This window comes from Pogona vitticeps, chromosome 4, assembly GCF_051106095.1.
Source record: "Pogona vitticeps strain Pit_001003342236 chromosome 4, PviZW2.1, whole genome shotgun sequence".
In the NCBI taxonomy this organism is placed as follows: Eukaryota; Metazoa; Chordata; class Lepidosauria; order Squamata; family Agamidae; genus Pogona; species Pogona vitticeps.
This window is the reverse complement of record NC_135786.1, coordinates 208,876,572-208,882,024: the sequence shown is the minus strand read 5'-3', so window position 1 is coordinate 208,882,024 and position 5,453 is coordinate 208,876,572. Positions and strand designations below refer to the sequence as shown.

General features: G+C 38.2%; 1 pseudogene; it reads left to right on the top strand.

Annotated features, from left to right (window-relative positions):
- The first annotated feature begins 3,449 nt into the window (after positions 1-3,449).
- LOC140707204 (U2 spliceosomal RNA) lies at positions 3,450-3,583 on the top strand (annotated as a pseudogene).
- The last annotated feature ends 1,870 nt before the right edge of the window (positions 3,584-5,453 follow it).

The window sequence follows — 5,453 nt, the reverse complement described above, 5'->3', positions numbered from 1 at the left end:
CCTTTTCATGGAAGGAAGGAAGGAAGGAAGGAAGGAAGGAAGGAAGGAAGGAAGGAAGGAAGGAAGGAAGGAAGGAAGGAAGGAAGGAAGGAAGGAAGGAAGGATAACCATATATTTCAATTATACAGTATTTGAGCATATCTTCTGCTTTCAATAATATTTTATAAATTTTACTTATTGCCCCTTTTACCACCTTATTTTCTCTGGTGCTTGCTTTTGTAAGGCAATAAAATAAAATAAAATAAAATAAAATAAAATAAAAAGAGTTGTAAGTAGGGAGAACAGGTGTCTTGAGGGTGCCCATTCTCAGTGAACAGCACCTGAACAGAAGGCTGAGAATATGACGTGATCAAAAACTTCTGCATCATTGAGATGTATTATAGCTACATTTGTTTTGTTGTATGCCAGCAAGTTGCGTCTGAGTTATAGTAACCATAACAACGTTTTCAGGTTTTATTCGATATTTAAGGAGTGGTTTCACTGTTGCCATTCCCTGTGAGTTTTCATTGTCGAGCAGGGATTCAAAAGCAGATCTCTTGAGTTCTGAGCCCACATTGACTTTACTGCACCACATTGGCTTTCATAGCACTTTTAAAGTTTTAATTTACTTAAAATGTTTGTTTCTCACCTGACCTTCAGTCAATATCCTGCAATGTTTCCTGGATTCTACAGGTGGCTGGGTGTGGGTGAACAAACAAATTAAAGCCTGATAGGAGGGAGGTATTGCTGATCAGCTGTTGGATGTCTGATTTAGGGACTGGGATTTAATCCATTCTAGAAGAGATTGCACTCCCTCAAAAGGTCTGGTTTATTAGCTGGAATTGTGACCAGGTTCGTAATCTGAGTTCCCCAGCTCTGCATCATCCCAAAATTCCTAGATGACAACAGTGACAAAGAGTGGTTTAGCTCTACTTGACTTCATGCACTAGCCCTAGCCTGTCACAAATCCTGGTGATGGTGATCTAGTGGTGATTTTTACTATTAAAGGCTCTCCCTGCACTTAAATCTAAGGCTCACAAAGTCTTCTCCAGGGCAAAAGGGAACCCTAAGGAGGCTCAGAATCTAAAACACGTGTGATAGGAAACCTTTAATTACTTTAAATTAGACGCTTCTGATTGCCGATCTGGGTTACGTTGTCCAGGTTAAACAACAGGGTTTTATCCAGAATGTTTCAAGGACAATGAGAGTGTGATTCTTGAGATTAATACTTGTGATGAATTGTTGCTCATGATAGGTTTGCCAAAACCATTTGTATTTTCTTACATCCCCCCCCCTTTAATAATGATGATGTATCTCTTATATAATACCAGTCAATATTTTAATAATTTTGATTGATTGTGCCTGGTATTTTAATAATAATAATAATAATAATAATAATAATAATAATAATAATAATAATAATAATAATAATAATAATAATAATAATAATAATCATAATCATAATCATAATCATAATCATAATCATAATCATAATCATAATAGAACTAACCTATGGTCCAGCCCTTGTCAGTGGGGCTAAGTGGGGAATTGAACGCTCAACCTCTGACTCCACAGACTTAAAACATTGACTTATCCAGCAGTTCCCTCATGGTAAGAAGGCCATTAAAGGGGAAAATTGTATATTCACTTAACAAAACAGTGTGGAAAATATTAAAAATAGATTCCTTTGTTCTCTTCCCTCCTTCTGTGCTATGATGCAGAAACAAAAAACTGCAAAGAGCCTCCGTGTGCAGTGGTTAAACTGCAATACTGCAGTTAAGCCTCTGCTCATGACCTGTGTTCTATCCCTGTGGGTTCAGGTAGTTGGCTCAAGGTTGACTCAGCCTTCCATCTTTTTAAGATCAGTAAAAAGAGTACCCAGATAATTTGAGTGCAAGTTGTTCTTTGCATAATTGTTTTATAAACTGCCCAGAGAGTGCTGTAGCACTATGGGGTGGTATATAAACTGAAACAGCAGCAACAACAATCTCTCTCTGTGTATCTCTCTCTCTCTCTGATTACTTCACTAAGCAAGGTAACAAGAATGTTTGATACATATGCATGTGTGGCAGACAATTGTTTTGTTTTAAACTGGAATCCTAGTGCTGCTGTTTTTGGAGTGGATTATTTCAAAATATTTTAATATTTTTTATATATACAGTATATATGTGTGTGTATATGTGTGTAATAAAAATATTATCATATCTTGAAATAATGTACCGTAGCTTATATATAGCTCAGTGAGTTGGGTACCTGGTGGCAAAGCCAGTGGTCAAACGTTCGATTATCCACTGTGCCTCCTGGGTGAAGAACCAGGCTGTGTAACTACCCTATATCTAGGAAACCCTGGAAAGGTTCACCATAAATAAGAATCAACTTGGTGGCACTTAAGAATTATGTATTCATGATAAGAAAGGAAAGAGGAGGGAGGGAAAATCATAGATGGCTCCCTGCAATCATAGCAATGGAGATTAAAATGTTGGGAAGAGAAGCTGTCTAACAAACTAGAAGGATCTGTTGCAAGGCAGAAAATGGAGGACAAAGTCCTGAGAAGTGAATCCAGTGAGCGTATTGATAAAGCTGAATCAGAAAGTAGTGATAAAGCTGAAGCAGAATCTGGAGACAAAACGTTACAGCCCTGGACAACAAAGGAAAGAGAGACTGCATGGGGTAGATATCTGACAGCCTGAATCACAGAGGGTGAACAACGGAATGTCACCTCGTTGAGGGACCTGGACAACATTACAGTGCTGTACAGGTTAGTATCCAGAACTGGAGTGCCATTAAGTTATGTAATTCAATGTTATGAAAATTGTGTATCTTTCAGGAAAGCTTTGTCTCTGTCTGTGTTTCAAGTTGTGTTGACTTCAGATTCTCTACAGATTATAATCTGTAATTTGCACCAACCATTCATGTGTAGATACAGCCGCACACGCTAGGGAATGAAGAACAGAAAGAAGGACAGAATACACTCAAACACAGATAAAACAATTCTATAAAATGACTTCTCATTGTATTGCCATTTCTGGCAATGTCATTTTTTAATCATAGCAGGTTGATTGAAAGCTAAAGGATTTGCACAGATTTTCTGGAAAACTGTTACAACTACAGTTCAGGTAGCATTGAGAGGATTTAAAAAACAACTTCACATTAATATAGTCCTCATAACATTCAGTCTTCTGTTACTGTGACATATTTTAAAGCACATGTAATTGCTAGGTAGCAGAACTGCTTTTGTTCTTTTAATTTCTTGTTGCCCTTTATGATTAACAAGCATGGTATTATAAGAGTTTTGACATTTAAATCAAGCCCCACATGTGGCATGCGAAAAGTATTCTTCAGTTTAATGGAATGCTGAACCTTTCAATGATTTTCCCCCTACTTTTTTTATGGTGCACAATGCCTTAGGCCAAACCAGACATGATGTTAAAAGAGTCTTTGCATTTAATGTGCAGTTTTTAAAAATGTACATAGCTTCTTGGCCTTTTGGCTAAGATCAAGTGTAGTATTAAGTATAGTACATAGCATCAATAGAGGGTAGTTGTAGACAGCAGGCAGAATGAGAATTTAATTATTTATTCTTGTATTTCTGAAATGATCTTCACTGAAATTATTATTGGCACTGAGAAGAAGTCCTGTTACAATCTCATGAATGATCAAACACTAATAGTTCATGTTATTTGACTTTTATAAAAAGTGCATGTGAAATGCAACATGCATTTAATTTAGTCTGGGCCTTAGCATGTCTTTGTTTGTGTTTCTTCTCCCCAGTTGCAAATTATAACTCTATGGAAAACAGCCCTGTTATCTAATTTATGGACAGAAGTGAGGGATGGCACATAGCAAAATTCTAAATTAATCCACCAGGAAAGATTTCCAAAATCCAGCTTAGTGTAAGTGACGCACATAAATATATTTGCCATGATCCAGCCATGCATGTCAACATTCAGATCCCCTTTCTGGATCTTGATCAAAAGAAAGTGCTGTACAAGAGAAAATGTCCTGTGTTTGGCAGAGGGTGTGTGAGAGTACAGGCCACGTACAAGTGATTATTGGTTCTCATAACCTGATCACCTACTTATTGGGAGCACACATTGAATCTCTTCCTTTCCACGACAGGTGGTCAATACTACCCCATTTGGAAGCTTAGAAATCAGTTTTACGAGTAGGGGAAAACTCAAGCGGAGTTGTTGTTACCTGCATATCTACAAATGCATCTCCAGATTTGGCACTGTATTCTATACAAAACCTCAGTTTAATCAGAAAGAAGAATTATTGGCAGTTAAGGGCAAAAATTAAAGGTAGCTGCGAACAGAAGTATCCTGACAAACTTGATTCCACTTTGTTGTTTCCCTTTTTATTTAACTTACACGATGCTGTATAGAAAGAGAATCATTAAAACCACTTTAAACATCAGAGACTGGATGGATGCTTAAAATTGCCCTACAGTGCCGTTATTGTCACAATGTGAGCTGTCTTCATATATTGCTTATGTTGCGGGTATCAGAATTTTTACAATAAGATCCCAAAGAGGATGTCTACTTCAGCAGCAACAAAAAGAGGTCAGAAGAGATCTGTATAAAAACTGTGTATGGTGATCTACATGTATAGATAAAAATTTAAACAGTTTTTACAATCTAGAGTTGAATGGACAAAAGATGGTCCTCCAGAGATTGTTGGACTATAACTCCCAGCATTCCTCACCATGGGCTACACTGGCTAGTTCTGATTGGAGATGCAGTCCAACAATATATGGGAATAGGGGTAATTTGTCGGTTCCTGGTTTGATATTAGATCTTTAGAAGACAAGTGACCACTTTGCCTACCTAAGTGTTTTGGAACAGTAATGCAGTGCACCATAATGAAAAAGACTAACATGTTTTCTCAAAGGCTTTTATGGCTAGGATAGTTGTCCTGAAAAGGACAAAAGCTGGTCCCACAGCTATAAATACTAAACTATCCAACAAACTGCAACAGAGCACAGACAGAGTTCTGACTCCTGTCCTCTGAAAATGCTGGCCACAGAGACTGGTGAAACGTTAGGAAGGAAAGCCTTAAGAACACAGCCAAAGAGCCTGAAAAACTCACAACAACCAACTAACATGTTTGCCTACCCCATCTACTGCACAGATGCTAACAGTTGGCAGGTACCTTCAGGAGGATTTTTTGCCTTTTTTATGGTGCTTTATCTGGACATGGTCTAGAAACGCCTTGAACTAGAAAAGCAGTTCCCAACCTTTGGATCTCAGATGCTGTTGAATGTGATGCCCAGAAGCCCCAGCCAAGATGGCCAGTGATTAGGTCCAAGGACAGCAACCTCTGAGGACCTACAGATTGAGAACTAGTCAACTAGTCCCCAACCTTGGGCCTCCAGATGTTGTTGGACTTCAACTCCTAGAAATCCTGGCCAGCAAAGGTGGTGGTGAAGGCTTCTGGGAGTTGTAGTCCAAAAACATCTGGAGGCCCATGGTTGG